Raw genomic sequence first — 25,501 nt, 5'->3', positions numbered from 1 at the left:
GCAGGCACTCGCTTGTTCTGGTCATTGTATTGTGCTTGATAATGCGTCAAGTCTGCCTCTTCAGCTAGCTGACAAGCCAGAGGGCGCACTGCACGGTTTATTGCCCTTAAATCCTCTTCGTTAAATTCAGAGCCATCTTCCTTCAGGCTGGGATAGCCTTGAGATGCTTCCACAGGGTCGAAATCTGGCACCCATGCCTTTGCCCGGATCAAAGCGTTAATAGCTCCGGTTCGAGCAGCAGATTTCTTCAGCTCCTCCATCCGGGCCGGAAGCATCGACAACCTGTTAAGAGTGTCCTGGATTAAAGAAGGTGCCGGGTTGTTATGAGAGGCTGTGGTGATGATCCGCTGGGCTCCGGTATATAATTGTTCCACTAAGGTGTAGGCAGCCTTCAGTTTCTTCCGCACATCATTTCCTAAGTGCCCAATGCGTGTGCCTACAACAATACAGGGACGGTCTCACACCGGATTTACATTACAGCAGGTTCAAATTATCACAGAAGTTAAAAGGAGCTTACCAAAGATTGCAGCGGTCATGGAGTGTATTTGCTGCTTTACGGCCGTAAGTTCATCCACCACCGGTTTAAGGGCAGCTTCAGCATTTTCCGCTCTTTTGGTTAAAGCGGCCTTCTCAGTGGCCCAATCAGCCCGCTCTTTCTTGAAGCCCTTCTTCAGCTGTTCAGCGGTGCTCAAGGCGCTGGTTAGTTCTTCCTTTGCCTTGTCTGTTTCAGCCTGTTGGGTTTTCAAGGCCTCCTGCAAATCGGCAATCCGGTCCTCCTTGATTCTCACCTCAGCCTGCATACAGACAGCATTTAGCTTTCAACAAACGGTCCAAAGAAATTGAAGTATCAACCACATAAACAAAGTTATACGCCTGATACTTGGGGGCTAATGCACCTTCAATTTTCATCAAGTTATTAGATTGCGAAGTCCCAAGCTCAATACAGGTATTCAACTTGGCACTTGGGGGCTAATGGCTATTTGATCAAATTATGTTCTAAGGATAGTTTTTCTGTCCGAGCCCCGGTCTAATTCTGCTAAGTTAAACCGGCCCTTGGGGGCTATATTAATGGATTTCAAAAGTGTTGAGGATCATATTCAAGTCCCGGTTTGACGAAAGCTACAAACCGACCCTTGGGGGCTAGGAGGATTGGTGCAAAGGCAGGCAGTAAAGAAGTAAGTTACCTCAAATTTATCCCTCATCATTTTTACCAGACCAGCTTCACAGTCACGGCTAGTATAAAGCCGGTTTAGATAGCCGGAATGAAGATCTTGGGCGCTCAGAGCAGCATATGTCTCCAGTTCAACATCCCATTTTTCTTTATTCAGAGCGGAAAAATCCTCTTTTATGGTATGCTTGGTTAAGGTGACAGGATTCCCGGGTTCAAAGCGGCCTACACCGGTAATCACAACATCATCATCTTTGGACTCGCCGGTTTGTGTTAGTGTGATCGGTTTGTCAACAGGACTGTGGGATTTCTCAATCCGGACGGAGCTGACAGGCGGGTCAGCAGAGACTGAAGTATTAATAGGCCTCTCTTCGGGAATAGCATCGTCTTGTAAAGGAGGATCATTGGGAATATCCTCAGGAGCAAATGCCTCAAGATCTGGCGTTTTGTCATGTTCTTGGGCTACATCCTCTTCGGCCGCTTTATCCAGGCGGGCTTTCTTGCTCGGTTTAGGTTTGGCCCTGAAAGAAAACCAAAGAGTCAAGGAAAAGCATAAGCCATTACACAGTGTACTGGAAGCATATGTTCAGCTTAGCTTACCCAAGAACCGTTTTTAACGGTGGCAGCTGAGTGGCCGACGATTCACCAGAAGATGAATGAGAAGTAACCTGATAATTGGAGTCGGATGGGTTAAGAGGTTGACGGAAGAAACCCGCTTTAGGATGTAAATCAACAAAAAGGTCAGAGACCTCGGAGCGGCGTTTTCGAACCGGACTGTTTGGTAAACCGGTGGAGGTAACTACCTGGCCACTGTGCCGGGTTGTGCGGCGAACTTCATGTTGCTGAATCTTCATATGAAATTTAGGATCCAAATAAGCAAGAGGATGAGAAAATTTAACTTTCCGGTTTGCCTGTCGAAGTTTTGGCAAAGGCAAGATTTCTGAATCGGAAGAGAGAATAGTTACCTCAACGAATTCCGCATTGCTGGCTTCAGCGTCATCCTGACAAGCATCATCATCAATAAGGCGTGTAAAAAATAAGCCAAGCGAGTCAAGTTCTACCTCAAGGTCCGGGTTACCCACATCATCATCAATAGCTGGATCAGATGAAGCGGTGGTTTTTCTCTTATGAGCTGGCTTCTTAATAACCTTGGTCTTGGGACGGATTGGCCGCCCTGCTTTCTCCGTTTTGTCTTGAGGAAGTTTCTTGCTCCAAAACGGATTATCGCCCTGGATCAGCAGTAATTAAATGTCAAACATATAAAGCAGTAACCGGTTCAACAATAGAGCAATTAAAATATTACCGCTGGCGGTTTGTTGGTGGTGCAGTAAGGAGGCAGACCGGTTTGAGCACAGAGGTGCTCCGGTTCATTCAGCATCTTTTTCACAGATTCTGTGACTTCGTCATCGGGGAGTTGGATTTTAGTGTGTCGGAGTGGGTCATCGACACTATCAGTATACTTGCACATCAAATTGGAGCGCCGGCTCAGAGGCAGTATGCTCCATGATATCCAACAGCGTGCAAGATCTATTCCCGTTAAGCCGTTGGCCATAAAAGCTCGGAGCTTGGACAGTTGCGGAGCGTATTTAATTCTTTCCTTGGCGCTTAGTCTTTGTGGAAAAGGGTGCGTGTTGCTGAGCCGTTCCGGACGGAAACCAGGCAAGGGATTTTCATTGTCAGGGGAGGTATCCTTGCAATAAAACCAAGTTGCATTCCACTCCTTGGGGTGAGTATGGAGTTTGACGTGGGGATAAGTGATTTCCTTCCTCTTCTGAATGGCCATACCGCCCAATTCAGTGTTGGGGCCATCGGTGAATTCAGTGCGACGGTTTAAATGAAAGAGGTCTCTAAACAATTCGACTGAAGGCTCCTCTTGAAAGTATACCTCAGAGAGCACTTGAAAGTGGCATAGATTGGTAACAGAGTTGGGGCCAATATCCTGTGGACGGAGCTGAAAATTGGCTAACACATCCCGGTAAAATTTAGAGCCGGGCGGTTTGAAGCCCCGGGCCAAGTGATCTGCGAAGACCACAACCTCTCCTTCCTGGGGGGTAGGTGGACATTCATTTCCAGGAACCCTCCAGTGGATCGTATCTTTACTGTCTAAAGCGCCGATCAAGACTAGATCGTCCAACTGTGATTCCGTGACGCGAGAAGGAACCCAATTGCACTCATACACTTGTTTGGCCATGGCGAGATCTACAAGAAATAGATGATCCGGTTCAAGAACACGCTGGGTAAAAGAAGGTGTTGATCTAAACTACGATAAACCGGTCTTCCACAATGCGGCATCATGTGGATTCTGGCGGTTCAACCAGGGGACTAATGGTATACACCGGTTTAGTAACTTTTTTCTATGATAAGTTAAACCGCCTGACCTAAGCATCGGAAGAAATTGAAGCTATGGACAACTAGGTATACAGAAACAGGTTTCACAAGATCTTATTACAGCCACGGATCTACAGCGAGCTCACAAAAACAGAAAATATTCCGAAGAGTAAGGCGGAACGGAAGTGAACCATTGAGCGGGTATGTGCGTGAGATCTATGGGCTTAGATAAGAAATAACAGGCGGATGCTTAAAGATTACTACTGAACACAGCGGGAGTTTACAGATTCATCCAAGAGTCGGAATACAAGTATGAGCAAGTGACGAACACAGCACGAACATGGAACCCTAAGAACAGATCTAGGTCAAGAAGAGGAGAAAGCTTACTGGGAACGGAGAAGATGCGGAACGATACCGCAGTGCTCTGGTGCGCTCAGGTTGATGCAGCGGCCCAAGACGAAGCAGAGGTCGACGGTGGCGGCGGAGCTCCAAGGCTGGCGACGCGAGGAAGACGAAGAAGAAGAGATGAGGGGAAAAGAAAGGAGATGACCATTCGGTCTTATTTATAAGGCAACAGAGTTAGGTCAAGCGCGCGGATCCAGGAGCTGCCGTTAAAAGAGGGCGTTATAAATGACAAATTTCATGATGACGTCATGCCGGTTTACAACAACCAGAAATGATGACAACATGGCGGTTTACCAATTACCAGAAGATGTCCAAGACACAAGATTTTGTGAAGGATTGACATGAACCAGTTCAAATCAATCTGGGGCCTAATGTTGGGGATATTACCACTAGGCGTAAACCGGCCTACTTGGGCCGGGTTAACTTCATTAGTGGTATAAGCAGATGAAGGCCCAAGGCCTATAGTCGGTTTAGAATCTGTAGCCGTAAACCGACCTGATGTATAACTTGTATTGTAAGTTAGGAATAGAGAGATACCAACCGGGATACGAGTATGAACCGGTTGGGACTCTATGAACCGACGGGCGTCACCCGTGTATATAAGGGGACGACCCGGCGGCGGTTCAAGACAGACAACGACAACTCGAGCCTGGGCGAAGCTTGTTGCTCCCTAGCCATCGAGACCATATCAATTCCATCACAACTAGACGTAGGCTTTACCTTCATCGAAGGGGCCGAACTAGTATAAAACCCTCGTGTCTTTGTGTCCGCTTTAACCCCTTCAAGTAAACCCGTGGCGATGGCTCCACGACTAAGTCCTTTCACTAGGACATCTGCCGTGACAAATCCACGACGGGTCAAACGCTACAGGGTTAGGCGGGACGGGGGCCCTGCGGGGTAGCAATGCCACCGGAGCATCGCACCGGGACCTCATACATGCGGGGTGGTGTGGTGGCATGTCCGAAGAGGCGGCACGCGTCTCCGGGGCGTGGCCCCCCTCACGGACGGCGATGACACGGTAGTATACGTTCTGCGGTAACGATGCGGCGTGAATATTATTAAATACTCGGAGCGCGATAAAATCAAGAGTTTTTTTGCACGATGTCAGCACATGTGCTATAGGAGCGATGGTATTTTTTCATAATTTTTGGCGATGAAGAAGTATCCGAAAAATTCCCTCTACGCGGATTGTCCTTCGCGCGTCTATGGCTGTGGCCGGCGGCCTCCGGGGGCTAGCATGCCGCCAAATCTTGCGTAGGCGGCCTCTCACAAGTCTGGAAGTGTTGTGGCAGTTGCAAACGCCCGGCACGCATGTCTGGTGTGTGCCCCCCCTCACGGACGGCGCCGCGGCCGGCACCTGGAGGGGGGAAACGGACGCGCCGGGTCTACACGGAGGGGATCTTGTTGTGGGTCTGGCCTGGATGTTGCTCCAAAGTGTTCCTATGGGGTGACCTAACACAACTGGGTGGGGAGGTCCGCTGGTCAAAGCCCGTCCGTGCAAAGTCAAAGGCCTAGATCTCGTGGTCAAACGCTACAGGGTCAGGCGGGACGGGGGCCCTGTGGGGGTAGCAATGCCACCGGAGCATTGCACCGGGCCCTCATACATGCGGGGTGGTGTGGTGAAATGTCCGAAGAGGCGGCACGCGTCTCCGGGGCGTGGCCCCCCTCACGGACGGCGCCGCCGCCGGCACCTGGAGGGGGGAAACAGATGCGTCGGGTCTACATGGAGGGGATCTTGTTGTGGGTCTGGCCCGGATGTTGCTCCAAAGTGTTCCTATGAGCTGACCTAACACAACCGGGTGGGGAGGTCCGCTGGTCAAAGCCTGTCCGTGCAAAGTCAAAGGGCTAGATCCCGTGGCCAAACGCTACAGGGTTAGGCGGGACGGGGGACCTGGGGGGTAGCAATGGCACCGGAGCGTCGTACCGGGACCTCATACATGCGAGGTGGTGTTGTGGCATGTCCGAAGAGGCGACACGTATCTCCGGGGTGTGCCCCCCATCACGGACGGTGCCACTGCCGGCACCTGGAGGGGGGGGGGGGAAACGGACGCGTCGGGTCTACACAGAGTGGATGTAGCTGTGGGTTTGGCCCGGATGTTGCTCCCGGGTGTCCCTATGGGTAGACCTAACACAACCGAGTGGAGAGATCCACTGGTCAGAGCCCATCCGTGGGAAGTCAAAGGGCTAGATCTCGTGATCAACCGCTCCTGGGTTAGTCGGGACGGGGGCCTTGGGGGGTAGCAATGCCACCGGAGCGTCGTACCGGCCCCTCATACATGCGGGGTGTTGTTGTGGCATGTCCGAAGAGGCGGCACGCATCTCGGGGTGTGGCACCCCTCATTGACGGCGGCGCCGCCGGCACCGGGAGGGAGGAAACGGATGCGTCGGGTTTACAGAGAGTGGATGTAGCTGTGGGTTTCGCCCGGATGTTGCTCCCAGGTGTCCCTCTGGGCTGACCTGACACAATCGGGTGGAGAGGTCCACTAGTCAAAGCCCGTCCGTCGGAAGTCAAAGGGCTAGATCTCGTGGTCAACCGCTCCAGGGTTAGGCGGGACGGGGTCCCTAGGGGGTAGCAATGCCACCGGAGTGTCGTACCGGGCCCTCATACAAGCAGGGTGGTGTTGTGGCATGTCCGAAGAGGTGGCACGCATCTTCGGGGTGTGGCCCCCCTAACGGACGGCGCCGCCGCCTGCACCGGGAGGGGGGAAACGGACGTGTCGGGTCTACACGGTGTGGACATGTAGCAGTGGGTTTGTCCCAGATGTTGCTCCCAGGTGTCCCTCTGTCGATGACCCCCTCCCCCTTCACTCACCTGACGAACTAAGCTACCCCCGCCCCCACCCCCACCCTCACCGAAGACGACCCCCTCCCCCTCTTCACTCACCTGACGAACTAAGCTCCAGATCGAGCACGCAATCGAGGGCGGCCATGGCGCTCCCATACCCGCGACCAGGCCACGGCCTTGGCGGACGAAGCTGCTCGAATTTGGCGCCTCCCCTCCCCTCCCCTCTGTGTGGTTCCGGGAGAGGAGAGGGCTGAGCGGTTTAAAAAAATAAAAAATCTATATGAAATAATAATACATAAAAAAGGAAAATTATAACTATAAAAAAATTTAAAATCTATATAAAATAAAAAAGAATAAATATATAACTATAAGAAAACATTAAAAAATTTATATAAAATAAAAAAGGAAAATAAAACTATTGCCGTCGGCATAGCTGAGGCCATACGGTAGGCGTTACGCGGATCAGTGACGTGGGTAATAAAAAAATAAAAAAATAAAAAAGTATGCCTATGGCTAAGCCGTCAGCATAGGTGCCACATGGCCTCCTCACGTATGCCGACGGCTTAGCCGTCGGCATAGGCTGCCTTATCCACCCGTGGGCGAACCCCCTCCACTCATTCCCCATCGCGCCCCCGACGCTACGCCGCTCCCCGCCGCCCCCACGCTGCGCCGCCGCTCCACCCGCGCCGCTCCCCGCCGCCCGCTCGACCAGCCACGCCGCTCCCCGCCGCCCGCTCGACCCGCGCCGCTCCCCGCCGCCTGCCGCCGCCGCCCGTGCCCCTCCCCCGCCCCTCGCCCCGACCCTCTCCGCCCCCTACTCGCTGCGCCGCCGTCCACCCGACCCCGCCCCGGCCTCCCAACCCCACGCCGACCCCACAACGCCGCCGTCCACCCGGCCCGCGCCGCCGCCGGCCGTAGGGCTCCCCACCCCTGGCTCGGCCTCCCGGAGCCCGCAGGCCGCCTCGACGAGCACTCCTGGGCGCGGCTTCGGCCGGCCCTGCTTCGACGAGCACTCCCGCCCCAGTGAGCTCCTCCCTCCACCGCCAGACGCCGCCGTGCCCCCTCCCAGCCCCAGTGAGCACCCGTTGTTCTCGTTGCTTGTGTTCATGGTGGCTGGATGAATAGATAGATGCTAGATAGATGGATGGATGCTAGATGAATATATAGATGGATGCTAGATGAATAGATAGATGGATGGATATTTAGATATATACTAGATAGTTTTGTGTAGTTTTATTAGGTATTTAGATACATACTAGATAGTGTTTACCAGGTTTGTGAATATAGATGAATTAGATGTTGGGCAAATTTGTGATAGATGGATGGCTATTGGTTAAGTTAGTGTTATGGTCATGTTGATTCATATATAAGAAGCAAATCGAGGCACTTGGTTTCTAAAATACTTAATAAAGATTTTTTTTTGCAATTTGACATTTTGTTTCATGTCGATTCATAATGTTGTGCCAAATGGTTAATGTGAGGTGAAGACCTAATTTTTTTCACTTGATGGAATTAATAGGATTTGTGGTGTTCCCATCTTCGTGGAGTGACCGTCGACGTTGGAGGTGTTGGTCCAGGATCGTCCCTCCTTTGATCGCCTACATCCTCTACATCGAAGGGTGAGCAGCAATTCCATGACCTCGTCCACTTTTTTTCCATGTCACTAGATTAAATTTTCACATCAAGTCGCGTAACCTAGGGCTCCCGTCTGAAAGGGTTGCATCGATAAATATGCATTCAATTGCATATTTATCACCGCAGCTCTTTCGGATTGTCCAGCGCTTTCCACAGACAACCCGAGGATGTGTAGATTGGGTTCGTTGTTCATGCTCTACCCCGTTCCGAGACAGGATTTCGGCGGCGCCTCCCTGTTGTTCTCCGGATGCACATTCTTTCGGCATTTTGCCGAGACGTGTATTTGGAGAACAACGGGGAGGTGCTGCCGAAATTTTGTCTCCGAATGGGGTAGAGCATGGACAACGTACTCAATCTACACATTCTCGTTTGGGATTAGGACCCATCTTTACCTATTAGAGATGTAGGTGGATTAAATGTCGATTCTCGTCAACCTTGTAAAAAATAAAATATTGATGTGAGTAATTTAAATGAATCCTTAATTTTGTTGTGTGGCTTCCAATAAAGCAAAGATGGCAGATAATCATTGGATGTATAGTGGGTTTTTCCGTCGGAATCAAGTAACAACAGAGTGGGTCAAGAAAACTGATGTGTTTTTGAAAGAGATATTCCATAGTCCAATGAGGATGGTGCCAGAATGCCCGTGTGCCAGATGTAAGAGACGTATCCGCAGAGATAAGAGTGAGATGACTAAGCACCTTCGCACGCATGGATTTATGCCCAACTTTAATATGCCGATAAACTTTTCCCAGCGGGACCGTGGTAGAGAGGATGTGATACGACAACGCGTCGCTGGTTATGAGGACGACGGGGTTAGAGACATGCTAGATGATGTCTTTGCTGCACAGCCGACACCTCCATCACATTCAACGAATGAACTGGAGGAGCCGGAGGAAACCGCAAAGGCCTTCCTGGAAATCTTGGCCTCGTCAAAGAAACCTCTCTATGAGGGTGCCAAGCTGTCTGTGCTGGATGCCATCTCGCAACTGATGGCAGTCAAGGCTGAGTACGGCTGTAGCCGAGGTTGCTTCGAAGCATTTCTGGGAGTATGGGCTAACAGCCTGCCTGAGGGCCATGAACTGCCGAAAACCATGTACGGTACGAAGAAAATCATGAAGGCGCTCTCGATGGACTATGAGAAAATACATGTTTGTCCAAAGAATTGCCTTTTGTTTAGGCATGAGTATGCGAATGACAAGTACTGTAGGAAGTGCGGTTCCTCTTGGTATATTGAGGTGGTCGATAAGCATGGTCAGAAGCAACAGCTAAAAATCCCTGTGAAGGTTCTTTGGTATCTTGATTTTATAAAAAGACTGCAGCGCCTTTTCATGACCGAGGAGTCTGCCAAAATGATGAAGTGGCACAAGGAAGGGAAAAGGTACAATCCAAAAAAAATTGTACATCCATCAGGAGGTGAAGCATGGAAGTCATTCGATATAGACTACCCGGAGGAAGCAGCCGAGGCTGGGAATGCCAGAATTGCTATAACAGGTGATGGGTTCAATCCATATGGTATGTCGTCTAATCCATACAGCTGTTGGCCCGTATTTGTTATTCCGCTGAATCTCCCTCCCGGCGCCATAATGCAACGCAAGACCATGTTCCTGTCGCTTATAATTTCGGGGCCTGAATATCCGGGGAAGAATTTGAGTGTGTTTATGCAGCCGTTGGTGGATGATTTGCACCATTCTTGGTACTTCCCGAGGTTGACATACGACCGACATCTGCAGAAAAATTTCTTGATGAAAGTTTGGCTACAATATTGCATGCATGACTTTCCCGGTTATGCCTTGTTCTGCGGATGGTGTACAAGTGGAAAGATGCCTTGCCCAGTGTGCATGCAGGCCTTGATTTTCATTTGGCTGAAGAAGGGTGGCAAGTATGTTGCATTTGACCTGCATCGACAGTTCCTCCCTCCAGACCATCCTGATAGGGAAGACAAGAAGAACTTCACAAAAGGCAAAGTTGTCCATGAAGTAAACGAGATTCCAACGTTTTCTGGTGCGGATGTGCTTGCTCAGCTGAAAGCTCTTAAGCCTGCCGGTGAGGGGAAAGGCAAAGGCAAAGGCAAAGCCACAGGCGAAGACGAGGGCGAGGGCAAAGGAAAAAGTAAAGGGAAATTTTTTGAAGGATATGGTGAGATGCACAACTGGACTCACATTACCCCCTTCACACAGCTTCCCTATTTTAAGGACCTCAAACTTCCATACAACATAGACGTGATGCACACCGAAAAGAATGTCGCAGAGTCCCTTTTTCACACGATCCTCAACATTCTTGATAAGACAAAGGATAATGTTGATGCTAGAGTTGATCAACAGAATATTTGTGATAGACCACGTCTACACATGCAGCCTCCCACAGGCAGTCGAAAATCTTGGTTCAAGCCAGATGCTGACTTCGTACTTAAAAAGGATCATAAGATGGAGACATTCAAGTGGCTGAAACACGTTGTGAAGTTCACTGATGGTTATGCGTCGAATATAAGTAAGGGGGTCAATCTTTCAACGGGCAGAGTGACCGGGCTCAAGAGTCATGACTATCATGTATGGATTGAGCGGATTATGCCGGTGATGGTTCGGGGCTATGTTCCCGAGCGTGTCTGGTGTGTGCTTGCGGAGTTAAGCCATTTCTTTCGCACGCTTTGTGCTAAAGAAGTATGTCCTGAGAAGATAAAAGAAATGCATAAGAAGGCGCCGGAGTTGATATGCAAGCTAGAGAAGATCTTCCCGCCAGGCTTCTTTACTCCGATGACACATCTCCTTTTGCACCTCCCGAACGAGGTATTGTTGGGGGGCCCTGTGCAGAATTGTTGGCAGTACGGCCCTGAGAGACATAACAAGCATCTGAGACAGAAATGTGGAAACAAAGCTAAGATTGAAGCTTCCATAGCTGAGGCAGTTATCCTAGAGGAGGTGGCAGACCTCAGGACAGCCTACTATCCGGACCATGTTCCCACGTTGCACAATAAGGTGTCTCGATACAATACAGAACAACCCAAGTATAAACCCAAGTTGCCTCTATTCATCGGGCAAGGTAGTAGGGCTGGATGCTCGAAATCTTATCTCATGCCACGAGATGAGTGGGAGGATGTCATGTTCTATATCTTGCACAACATCAAGGAAGTTGAGGATGAGTGGATGAGGTAATACCTTTGCACCATTCTTTTAGTCAATTCGTTATGTTCACTTTGCCTAGTTCTTATACCGCTTTTCTTATTGTAGTTGATTCGTTGAAGAAGAATGGACGGGAATGCTGCCTCCTTCTGAAGCGGAGGCACTTGCTCTTCTCCAAAAGGGTGCTGATGGAAGGAAAAATTTCGTTGTGTGGTTCATCGAGAAAGTAATTTTTCACACTTTCAATTAAACTTGTAGGGAAATGATCCGACCGAATCAATGGATGAAGAATTGAGATGGGTTTCCATGGGTTTTGATCCTGTCGTCATGACATGCGAAAAGTATGATGTGAATGGGTATCGCTTCCATACAGAGGAGCACCAGAATAGTCGGCCTGATCCCAAAACCATAAATACCGGAGTCTTCACTGAAGGAGATAATAAAGTAGATTACTACGGAAGGGTAGGAAAAATATACGAGCTTACATTCAAACGTGGCCGCGAACACCTAAGTCTCACTATGTTCAAATGCCAATGGTTCGACCCCAAAAAGGGTCTGAGACATACGCCTTCTGTTGGTTTAGTTGAAGTTAAACCATCAACCGTCTATGCCGGAGCTGATCTCTTTATCGCCGCTACCCAGGCCACACAAGTATATTATCTGCCTTACCCATGCCAGAAAGAGTACCTAAAGGGTTGGGAAGTTGTGTACAAGGTGTCGCCGCATGGTAAGCTACCGGACCCGAACGAATGATGATTACTACAACATAAACCCCATGACATACGAGGGAGTGTTCTATCAAGAGGAACATGATGATGTGGTCCAAAACAACGAGGATGATGACTTGGGTTATGTTGACCTGGACCCAAACGACGACGACGCACGGATTGATGGTGAGGCAGTTGTGAATCAAAGAGACATAATTATGCTTGAAAAGTTAAATGAAGACGCTGACGATGAGGAAGAGCCTCCACCTCCGTCAGACAACGAAGAAGATATGCGTGATAGTGATGATGAGACCGGTCCACAAATAGATTACAATAGTGATGATTCATATGGGTTCTAGAAAATGTAAGTTCTTTTAATGATCATTACAATAATATGCTTAATGTGCTCTTCTGGTATTAATGTTTTTCCTGTATGCTTGTTTAATTGATATCCTTACTAATTGTTTATTCTCTTCTCAATGCAGGTTTGCTAATCATGGGCAAGTCCAGCGGCGCTAGTTTCCTCAGTAAATTTAAAGGACTTACTCGGAGTGGACAAGCCCACAAGGTTCCCTCCCGACTACGCGAGGATGACACTTCACAGGGAGGTGGAGGGGTCGGGGGAGGAGACCCTAGAGGAGGAGGCGGTGGGGGGAGAGCCCCTAGAGGAGGAGGAGGTGGGGGGAGAGGCAACCGGGGCAAAAAACTCCGGGCCGTGTCTGAAATAGGAGGGTCTTCTTCGATGCCCTCCTATACAGAGGCACCTTCTGAGTCTGAGGAGGAGGAGTATGTTCCCGATGGCGAGGAGGAGGAGGCCAAGGAGGAGGGTGAGGAGGAGGAGGCCGAGGAGGAGGGTGAGGAGGAGGGCGAGGAGGGTGGAGGGGAGGTTGATCCCGCGTTGTGGGGTGACTTGCCACCGGGTTCTTCGCAGGGGTGGCTGCGTGGTAATGCCGGACTACCTACACCACCTTCTATCGAGGAGCACAAGTGGCTCATTGAACCTGTGGGGACAGAGTAAGTGCCTCTCAATCATATTTTCAACACATGACAACATTTTCTTATTGTACACATGGCAATCATTTGATTCTTTTGCATAAACTGGATCCTTCGCGGAAAGGGCCATAAACCGAACGGCCTTATCACTGTCCTGTTGAAGGAGTTTTGGCCTGGCCTATTCGGCCCGCGGCCAGACAGGGACCCGTAGCAGCGGGTTTTGGCCACGAGCTGGGCCCACTATGAAGCTTGCAGCAATGCGGAGTACGGGATGACCGCTAAGGCCGTGATCACCAAATTTTGGATAAGTTCTCTTCTGAATCACTTGTCTTCAGTTTCATTCATAGTTTATCATTGAATCACTCAACTCATGCCTTGTTTGCTTCTGGTTTATGCATGATTGCAGCAACTCTATAGAGTTCTTGACGAGCACAAGGCCAGAGCCGACGTGGTCTTGCTTGCGGCTGCGAAGAAGAAAGCTCGACAGTTGCAATACGAGGTGCGCTGGGTTGCCGTCTCGCAGTACTACCACTACTACCTGCACCAAAAGATGACAAAAACTCAAGCGCGGAAGCTACGACTTACCTTGAGCAAGGAGCAATTCATGATGGTAACTATTACTAACTTTTCATTGTTTCAAGAAGTCAACTATATGTTTCGTGCTCACATGTCATGCTTCCAAAATTTGCATAGGTTGTTCCTCGTTGGTGATATGGAAGGCATGATGGATGGGCGAGTTTGGTGGATAGGTGGCTCGGCGCCGATGCAGAGTTTGCTGCCAAGAGCATCAAGGCCCGGGCTAACCGTGGAGACGACGGGACACACGGCCAAGGAAACAGGAACCACTGGGGCTTCAAGGCCATGAAGGTATATCTATGTGCATGATGCATTTTTGTTCTTCTTTACGTCATGTTCTTATGTATGGCTGACTTCTATTTGACGTTGTAGGAGGACAAGTTGAAGAGGCCGCTCTCAGACATGGAGTCGTGGAAGCTGGCCCGCGAGCGGAGTCATCGCAAGGAGGGCGATAGCCAGTACTACGGCAAAACCGAGGAGCACCTGGGGTCTTACATTCATCACTATTAGGAGTTGCATCCGGATGTTCCTGTTGCTGAGGTTGCTCAGTCTCAGATCGACGACACGGCGGTGGTGGCCATCCAGGGGAAGAAGAATGGCCGGTATCCGTGTTTCGATGGCTTGATCACTCCTTCGATCTCGTACACACAGCTTCGGGCTACCAACCCAAGCCAGTTAGAGAGTACGGGGCGTTCACAGACTCCCTTAGCCCGCCAGCATGCTGTAAGTACTTCCTCTTTATCTTTTTCTATCTTGCATTCTTAGTTTATTTTCAGCATTGCTCACTTAGAAACAACCTAAATTATGTAGGCATATAAGGACTTTGTCGAGCATAGGAATCTCGAGGTGCGGGAGTACTTGAAACGAGTGAAGGCAAACGATGATTACAACCGTCAGATGATGACGGTTAGTTTTGCCCTCTTAAAACCAAGCTAAATTTTTGCACTTTCATTCCTTCTGATCTTCTAGTTTGCTTGTTTAACTAACATTCAGGCTATGTTGGCGTCTTGGACTAACCGCACGGATCCACCACAAATGGGACCCCCACCACCACCTGCGGGAGAACCCCCACACGTGCCCACGTTTGATGAATGGGTGGCACTAGGCAGTGATGGTCCGGTTAGTACATTTGCCTAACTACTAGCAAAGTAGTACTCGTTCATGAAACACTATCATATCATATTTACCGTTAGAATCTTTTCTGAAACATGTAGGGGACCGGTGGCTCGACTCCTGCTCCGTCGAGCCCAGTCACTCCGATCTGGCAGAGTGGTGGTGGTCGCGATGGCGGTTTTGGCGGAGGTGGTGGTGGTGTTTTTGGCGGAGGTGGTGCTTTTGGCGGAGGTGGTGGTTTTGGCGGAGGTGCTCTTGCTTGATGATTCCGTGCATGTGGCCATCGTGCCATGCCTTTCATATTCCTACTTTTATCATGTTTCATGTCTTGCACTACTTTTATGTTCATGAACTTCCGTCGGTGATGATCTTTAGATGATGTGATGAACTTGAGTATGTTTAGATGATGATGGTGAACTTGAGTATGTTTAGATGAACTTGAGTATGTTTACATGATGAATTGTCATATTTCTGCATAATTTCATATTGTTCTGTTTTGAAATGCTGTCAAATGAATTGGAAAAGAGAAAACAGGGAAAAAAAACTATGCCTACGGCAAAGCCGTCGGCATATATACGCCCAGGAGTTACCAGGGCTTGCCACGTGGCACATCTATGCCTACAGCAAAGCCGTAGGCATATATGAAAATCTATGCCGACGGCTTTGCCGTAGGCATAGCCCTGCTGCCAGGAGAAACCAGGAGCTGCCACGTGGCAGAGATATGCCGACGGCAAAGCCATCGGCATAGATTCATCTATGCCTACGGCTTTGCTGTAGGCATAGCCCTGCGACGTGGCATTGCGAGATTCGTCAGCGCTTTTGACGGCGCCGTCCGTTGCCGTCAGACGAAAAACACTACCGACGGCTGACGTCAGGCCGTCGGCATAGGCCCCTATGCCGACGGCTATACTATGCCGACGGTCTGACAAGACTACGCTGACGACATCTACGCCGACGGGGCTATGCCGACGGCAGCCGTAGGCATAGATCTATGCCGCCGTAGGCATAGATCTATGCCGCCGTAGGCATAGCCCGCGAGTCCGGTAGTGAGACCAGCATGCAGCAAGGGTCAATTGAGGCGAACGGAGAATAGAAGAACGGAATGGAAAAGAGATCGATCATCAACTACAACTAGACACTCATCTTTGCTGTTATAGAAGGCAATAAAGCAGAAGAGAATAGAAATGGATTGTACCAGTTGAGAATAAACTGAGCACACATCACACCAGTTTAAGGAGCCATCTTCCAGCATTTGTATGCAGTGGGCTGATCGAAGAATGCAGGTTGCGTCTCCTCATGATTCATGAGTTGATTGATAATGCCATCTTCTAGACCAGGTTGAGAAAGAGGTTGAGAAAGAGCAGAATCGACCAATCATCAAGCGTCGTTGTTGTCCGAATTGCAGGACCAGAAATTATAATTCCTTCAACAGTTGACACCATTGGGTTCGCCTCCTTAAATCCAAGTATGTGCTATGCCTATATATAATCAGGTGCAGCTTAAAAATATGTGGGCACATACTGAAGGGAACAAGATAGCTAGAAATCCGATCGACCAAATTTGGGAGAAACCAAATGTTAGCCAACAGAAAAAAGAAACAGAGCAAGATTTGAGCGTTACATGTGGCGGAACTGGCAACAGACTTGCTCGGATTCAGTCAGCACGAATTGTAAGTGTAAATCAGATCATCTTGGCTGTTACACACACAAAAAAAACGACAGAGTACAGATTAATTCGCACATCACAGAGCAAGATTTTAGCTGCTATGTACTACTAGTTGAGCGAAAGAGAATCAATTAGTTGACCTGATGTTTGTCATCACCACCGCATGGGATCGTGAGCTCTCATGCTTAGGCTGTTGCAGGCTTAGGCTGGAGAGATGATGATTCCTCCGTTGCTTCTTCCACTTGGACGAGGACGTCACCCAGGCCGTGGTGGCTCCGTTCCTCAGACAGTCGCAGCACGTGACTGTTGGGGTGTGCATCCACTTCGCTTTGCAGCATACCAAGCTTGGCCACTTGGGGTGTGCATCCACCAAGTGAAATCTTCTTGAGCTTTGGAAGGTGGTTGATACCAATAATTCCCGATCTCAACTTGCAATGAGTGATATCTATCATTTCGAGCTGGGGTGAGGTGCCTTCCTCGAATTCCACCTCTCTCACTTGCCACAGACCCTGAGTATCCAGTTTCTTGAGATTTGGGAATGCCCTCGTTTTGAACACGAACTTCTCCCCAGTATAAGACTTGTATCCAAGATGAAAGGTGCATGAGGTTGGGAAGTGGCCCTACTATTTCCACGATTTTACCTTCTTCCTTTATTGAGCTCTCCCATAAGTAAAGCTTGACCAAATGCATCAGATTGCCAACCCAGCCAGGAATCTCTCCAAGGCATCCATCCAACTTCAGACTCCTCAACAGGGGAGGAGGAGAGGAAACAACACGCAACCACTCGAGTGAACCACCCACTCCAAGAGAGCGCAGACACGTGAGCTTCTGAAGGGCATCACCGAGTACCTGGTATTTTTGCTTGGTGGCCCCTTCTGTTACCACGCTCAGTTTCCTCAGCTGCACAAGCTCACCTAGCTCTTTAACTGCCTTGCCACTAGTTCGGCTGATGTCCACAACCTCTAGTATTTGTAGCTCTTTCAGTTTGCTGATTCCTTTTGGCACCCTCACACCTCTTGACTCGGACCAACGGCTAGACCAGGACATGTGTAGCTCATCAATTACCTTGTTGTGCTCACTAGAATCAACCAAAGGTGTGAACAGTATGGGCAGACAAAGTGTGTGCACCAGGTCATAGTAACGGTAATGTTTTTTTCTAGTGCAATGGAGGCTACGTAGAGTCTTGATTTTACTAATCTCAGTTGGTAATTCTGCAATATAACTGTCTCTTATATCCAAAGTATGCAAGCCTTGTAATTTTTCGATGGATCTAGGAAGTTTATAGATATGTGAAAATCCATGAGGACCAGAAAAATTCACATACTTCAAGTGGCGCAACAATCCTATGTTGTTGATATCCTTTTGTGTGACTTTAAACCGTGCGTTCTCTAGATCCAAGGCTCTGACCATTCTCAAGTCAGCTAAACAAACTGAAGATGATGGCTCAAATGGTCTCTCCCCAAACATGGTTAATGACCGGACATGGCTCCAATCCATGCCTATATTTTGGCACTCGCTACCATGGTCTGCTACATGGCGAAAGGTCTCCTCTGTGACACTAGTGACATTTCCTTGTGCCAAGTACACAAAACTTTCATCTCTAGAAATTGAGATCATGACATCACGCACAATATCATGGACTCGACAACTCTTAACAACTCCATCTATGCTCAATTTTGAGGATTGAATCATGCTTCGGTTGATTAGCACGATGAAATAACTTATTCCAACATCCTCAATATTTACTCCACCTCTGCCTCTAACAAACCCCTCGGCTATCCATCTGTCTACCAAACAGCTGCTTTTGATGTCAAAATCCTCAGGAAAGATGCTTAGGTATAGAAAGCATGACTTGCGATGAGACGGCAAGCTGTTGTAGCTCAGAGTAACTATCCTCCTCATTGCTTCAAGGCTAGGGTTGATATCGAGCTCTGATGGGATTTGTTTACATATATTTTCCCACTCTGTTACCTTTTTGTTGGTAAGAATGCCTCCTATAGTGAGTACAGCGAGTGGTAGACCACCACACTTCTTTACAATTTTGTTGACCACTATCATCATTTCCTTGTCATTTTTCATGTCTTCCTGTGTTTTTCTACTCTTTCTTAGTAGCAAATTTGTGGCATCCTCAATTTGCAGGTGCTTAAGGTGGTAAATAAGTGATGCAGAGGTGCACTGTCCAGCCAAGCCCACATCTCGCGTTGTTACTATTATTCGGCTACCTTTATTGTTTCTAATGGGAAAAGCAAAATCTGTGATCCAATCCCATGCATTGATGGTCCGCAAATCATCAAGAATAATAAAGTACCTCTTCTGCTCTAGCTCTTTCATAAGGTACATGCCGAGATCATCTACTTGCACGGACTTCCCTTCAAGATCTTTCAAACATTTCTTCAATGAATCAGTACCCAAAAGTTGCCTAATCATGTCCTTGAGTATCTCTATCTTGGAAAAGGACTGTGAGACGGTGACCCTGCACAACAAGAAAATGTATTCTTATTGTCTTCCTTACTTTCATATGCCTTCCTTGCAAGAGTAGTCTTGCCTAAACCACCCATGCCAACAACACATATCACCTTGAAAAGACCATCTCCGGAGTTGACATCCACCATCTTAATCAACTCATCTTTAGGCTGAACAAAGCCTACAAGCTCTGCCTCTTCAATGTTGCTAGCTGAGTGGCTGCGAATATCTTCCATGTAGGAATTCACCTCATCAATGCTGCTGGAGGAATCGGTGGTGATCAAGTTATAGCGTGTGTTTCTGTTGCTCACTTCTTCAACTCTTGCTTTGAGGTAATGGATTTGGCTGGCAATCCGATGGCGATCTTTTAGCTTAAGCAGCTGTCGAGACCGGTTCTGACTTCCCACATGCACCATAAATTCATCAAGGCAATCCTCAATACCATAGGCAAGGTCCCTTACTTGCTTTGCCCAAACCTTCAGTAGCATGATTTTGTTCTTTGTTGCTTGAGTGGACAAAAGGAATGCATGCATAGTCTCTAGCTCGTCTTTGATGAACCTTCGAAGCATTGTTCATTAGAGCAAACTGTTGGTTCCATTCTATGGATTGTGAAATGCAATATTGCATCGGGAAGTTTGAATCTATATATGAAAGTAATTTTATCCCACGAAGGCGAAAGGATTGGTATGTATTTCCATTGGGAGGGAAAGAGCAATAGCACATTACAACAAATATCTCATTCACACAAACAAGACTGATCGCACGTGGAATGAGATCATGCAGGTCGTGCAAAACAAAAACCATTCTAAAATATAGGGTGTATATCTTTTTCTGTGTGCAGAATTTAGGAAAAGTCTTTGACCATAATTAAACTATCGTTATGGGATTCATGCATGTGATACAGAAGCCTAACTACAAGTAAGTTTTTTTGCCCTCCTTACATGCAAGTATCTTTGAAAATGAATATAACCACGTTATTGGTTTCTCTTTACATAAAGTGTATAATATACTATCCGCAAGGAGTTAATTGCACAGAGGTATCATAATTAGGGCAGTGCATGTGGATTGGTACCACTATCCATAATTTTTACATGTCAGTATCATATTTAGGCAGTCTGTTACGAAATAGTCTAAACCACGTATAATAGTGTATTGACGGTGTATCTAACCGCTGAGGCCCATTGTATCTAATCGCTGAGGCCCATCTGTCAGGTGCTTACGAGGCGTATTCTTTTGCGAAAAAGACACTTACTTTTTATTTAATCATGCATCTATTGAAATAGGGTCTGGCCAGAAGAAAAAACAAAAAAAATTATACGCGCGCGCCCGCAGACAGGTTACGAACTTGGGCGCGGACGTTCAAAAATGGCCGTCGCTTCCACTACACCACTGCATCCTTTGATAGAACGTAAACGCGTATGGCTTTTTATATATCTGTTTGTTTCTTTTTTTTCGTATATGTTGTTTTTCGTATCTCTTTTATCTTTTGAGATCTTGGATATTCGTCGTACCATATGCTACAACATACATTAAAAATGTTCAATATATATATGATGAACGTTTATAATACAAAAAGTTCATCTTATATTTTAAAAAATGTTAATATTCTACTTAAATAATATCATTGTATATTAAAAAATTCAATATATATTCGATGTGATGAACATGTTTTAAATATGATACAATTTTTTAATATACGATGAATCTTTCAACATATGATGCAATGAACATCTTTTTAATTATACGAGCGATGAACATTTGTAATATCGTATAACCTTTTTAAGTATCATATAAAATTTGATATGAAAATTTTAATATACAAATTTTTGTAATACATGGTGAAATTTTGTAAATAGGGAAACACAAACAAATATATATGTTCAGACAGACGACATATATGTTTTTATACAGTTTAAACATGTCCTAGCCTTTTTGACTCTTTCATTTTTTATATATGTTTTTTGATTCAGATTTATTTTATCTTTTCTCAGTCTTGGGTATTCTTCGTCCATACGCCGTGTGGGTGTCGTATATTGAAAAAATTATACACATAAATACACATCATATCTTATAATAAGATCATTGTATATATAACTGTTCATTGTATATTATAAAACAATGTTGAGTGTGTATTTAGAAAAAATATCGCATACTAAAATGTTCATTGTAAATAAAAAAAATGTTGATAGTGTTGAAAAAGGGTCCTATGTATATTGTATATTATATAATTATAGTCACTGCCTAAAATTGTATAATGTACAGTATACGTGGATATCGGAATTTTTTCAATATACTATAATTTTTTCAACATACTGCAAGTTTTTTAATATACATATAGTATTATATAATTATAGTACCTGCTCATAATGTTGACAATATACATAATGTATATTATCTGTATAAATACACATAGTATATTGTATACTAGATAGTTATACAGTATATACGCAGTGACTATAATTTTTGAATAGGATGCAGTGACTATAATTTTTGTATGCAGTATATTATATAATTATAGTCACTTCCCATAATGTTATCATTGCCCATAATGTGTGTAATGTTTCAATATACAATCCGCGCACTGCACGGCCCGAAAAAATACCTAAGATCTGAAAAATGATAAAAGAAATCCAAAAAGAAGACATATACAAAAAAAGGAACAGTCAAAAAGGCTCGGACGACATGGCATAGTAATGTATAAGAATATATGTGCCTTCTACTTTAACAAGTGTCGCGGTGGTCTGAACGCGTACGCTTCGAACGGGGCGGCTCTGGCTCGCGCGCACATATAGTTTTGGTGAATTTTTTTCTGGCCAGACCCATTTTTGTGCAAACAAGGATAGATGCGTGATTAAATAAAAAATTTGGATCTTTTCCGTAAGAGAACATGCCACGCCATCACCTGACAGGCAGACGCAATGGTTAGATAATCCGTCAAAACACTGTTATATGTGGTTTAGAATATTTTGCAACAGACTGCCACAACATGGTAGTGACATGTAAAAAATACACAAAGTGGTACCATCCACGTATAATTATAGTCACTTCCCATAATGTTATCATTGCCCATAATGTGTGTAATGTTTCAATATACAATCCGCGCACTGCACGGCCCGAAAAAATACCTAAGATCTGAAAAATGATAAAAGAAATCCAAAAAGAAGACATATACAAAAAAAGGAACAGTCAAAAAGGCTCGGACGACATGGCATAGTAATGTATAAGAATATATGTGCCTTCTACTTTAACAAGTGTCGCGGTGGTCTGAACGCGTACGCTTCAAACGGGGTGGCTCTGGCTCGCGCGCACATATAGTTTTGGTGAATTTTGCAACAGACTGCCACAATATGGTAGTGACATGTAAAAAATACACAAAGAGGTACTCCCTCCGGTCCTTTTTACTCTGCATATTAAGTTTGTCCGAAGTCAATCTCATCCAACTTTGACCAAGTTTATATAAAAAATTATAGACATTCACATAACAACACCAATATCATTTGATCCATCTTGAAATATATTTTCATATTTTATTTATTAGATATTATAGATGCTAATAATTTCTAATATAAATTTGGTCAAACTTAGCAAAATTTGACTTTCGTCAAATCCAATGTGCAGAGTAAAAAGGACCGGAGGGAGTACCAATCACTAGTAGAAAAAGGGCCATTAGTCCCAGTTCTAGAATCGGGACTAAAGCCCCCCCTAGTCCCGGTTCTTATACGAACCGGGACTGAAGGCCCTCCACGTGGAGGCTGTCTGGAGGTCCACCTTTAACACCAACCGGGACTAAAGGAAATATTACGAATTTTTTTATTTTTTTTTCGATTTTCAAATTTTTGAATTATTTTACAATTTAATCTCTAATCGCACCTCATCATTGCTCAATTTAACCTTTAATCTCTAATCACCCCTCATCATTCCAGATAATCTAACTTCCCGGCCGGTCACCCATCCTCTCACTACTCCAGCCTGAACACGCTTAACTTCCGGGTTCTATTCCCCATCGCTTCCAAGTCTGCACTTGTTGTTTTCCTGGCAATAGTAATATGTCAATCCTATTAACCCTTAGGAGTTTAGCTTTAGCATGAAGTCACACGTTTTACTTTTTGAGTTTGAAACTATTATTCTAAAAAACAATAATTATTTAGTAACACTAATATTTCTTGAGTAAGTAGTTTCACCATAGTTTGACTACATTTGACCAAAATTCAAAAAAATTGAAATAATTATTTAGTAACACTATTATTCTTGAATAATTATGTAGTAACACTAATACTTCTTGAATAAGTAGTTTAACCAGATTTAACCAAAATTCAAAAAAAACTGAAATTTGAGCATATCTTTTTTTTCCTTTTGGAATTTGAGGATTCTAAAAATTTGCAAACAGGCCGTAGGCGGTCAAAATCGGATGCGGATTTTCGTGCTGAACATTTTGATATATTATACATTTTTGTCCGACATCGTATGCAAAAGTTATAGCCGTTTTACTTTTTCATGACACTTTTTTGCAAAACATGTTCAAATTTAAGTTTTTTAATTCTCCTAACTAGTAGATGTAGTAATATAACTACATCTCGAAGGTTCTAAGATACTACCATTCTTAAAAGTGAACACTGAAGTAGGTGTTTATCTCTTTAACAAACAAACAATGATTATTTTTTCTGCTACGGAATGGATTATATAGGTTAAATGCTCAAAAGAAAATTGAAGCAAAGATATAAATCGATTGCAGCTTGAGAAACGTTATACTATCAGGTAAGCTTTGTATGTCCAGCAGGTAAATAACAGCGGAACGAATAGCAGGTGACTACAATGAACTAGAGTTTGGGATAACCAAATAACCAACTGCATGCAAGTCATCAAATGTGCGTCTAAAAGATAATTCCTTCCAATTATAAATTCAGTAGCACACAAACATAACTTCTTACCGACATTTTTTTGTAAATATAACTTCCTACAGCCATTGAGACAGATAGTTTGTGTGCATGTAAGAAAGTCTGACAAACATTATTAGAAATCTGCTGGAACCAAACAAAATTAGAGTGTACCAACAATTAATGGCATCAAAAGACGATGGCGCCTACAGTCGATGACACGAAGGAGAAACAACGGGAAAGAAAACTGAGGGTCCTACCATCATTAGCAACACCTCCTGTTAGAAGGGGGACAAACACCGTCAAACCCAAACTGAATCGACTGAAAAAGAACAGATGAAGATTTGATCGAAGAGGTACATGCACCATGGAAGCAAGGCGTTTCATGGCGAAAACCTGAGTGCAGCAAGCAGCAGGATCAATGGAGGCAAAGAAGAGATCGACCACCAACTAGAAACACATCTTCAACGCAGATCATCTTCACTGTTAAATGGCAAGAAAACAGAAGAGATGGGTACATTTCTAACTTGTAAGTGCCTTGTAATTAGCATGAACAGGAAGATAGATTGTACTTATGTACCTTGTAATTAGCTGACATGTCACTCCCTGTCGTCAGCACCAGCACGTGCGAGAAGAAATCCCATGGCTTCCAACTACCGCTTGGCAGTAGAGGATGGCTGTGAAGCCATCCTCAAACTGAACTTCCCTTGACATTATTCAGTAGCGATGCTCATACTCAAACTGAACTTGCCTTGACATTATTCTGTTAGAGAGAGAGAGAGAGAGAGAGAGAGAGCAACAAACATGGTCAGAAGCCCAAACTGAACTAGCGCTGCAGACATCAGATGCAAAGAAATACAAACCGAAATTCTACCTGTAGGTACCGCCGAAGACGTCAGGAGTCCTGGAAAATCATCAATGGATCTGGAGAAATAAGGGAGCAGCGTTGACCAATCGTCAAGCATTGTCGTCGTCGGAATTGCAAGACCAGAAATCATCCTCCACCAACGCAGAGCCTTCGACCTCTCTTATGTCATTGTGTTAGAAGAGAGAGAGGGATTTGATGGAATAGTTCGATGTATTGCTTGAGCTTGGTGGGCATATATATAGGAGTATATGATCTACTTGGAGTATAAGTCAAACCAGAATATTTCCTAGTCTAACCTATGTTTCCCAATACAATCACGTTACTTAACATCCCCCGCAGTCACAACGGTAGCGACGCAGACGGTGAGACTGGAGAAGAATCCGAAGGCAAGCCGACGGACACCTCCCCATAGTCATAACGGTCGACGCATCGGGGAGTCGTGACTGGAGTGGAAACCAACGAGGTTGCTCAAGCAGGCGGTAGCCCTTTGTGCCATTTGTCGATGTAGCCGAGAGCGTGGGTGGTGGAGCCGTGGTCGAGGTAGCCGTGCGAAGAATGCCGTGGTCGATGTTGAGTCGGGGTGGCTGGTGTCGAGGAAGTCGCCCTGGAGCCGCGGGCGCAAGGGGGCACTGAGTTAGCATGGACGCAGTGGTGTCGAAGTAGGGTGCGCCGAGAAGAAAATGATGTTGATGACGCGTCGCGTCGGGTGTGCCAAACCCGACGACACGCTGTAGACGAAGGCACGCGTCGGTGTTGCCAGCACCGGGCATGCATAGATGGACGAAGATGAAGTTGACGAAGCACC

General features: G+C 46.1%; 1 pseudogene; it reads right to left on the bottom strand.

Annotated features, from left to right (window-relative positions):
- Positions 1-16,618: 16,618 nt before the first annotated feature.
- Positions 16,619-25,501, bottom strand: part of LOC123152837 (putative disease resistance RPP13-like protein 3) — a 49,608-nt pseudogene continuing 40,725 nt past the window's right edge.

Source organism: Triticum aestivum, chromosome 7A (genome assembly GCF_018294505.1).
Source record: "Triticum aestivum cultivar Chinese Spring chromosome 7A, IWGSC CS RefSeq v2.1, whole genome shotgun sequence".
Lineage (NCBI taxonomy): Eukaryota > Viridiplantae > Streptophyta > Magnoliopsida > Poales > Poaceae > Triticum > Triticum aestivum.
This window is presented reverse-complemented; position numbering and strand designations above follow the sequence as displayed.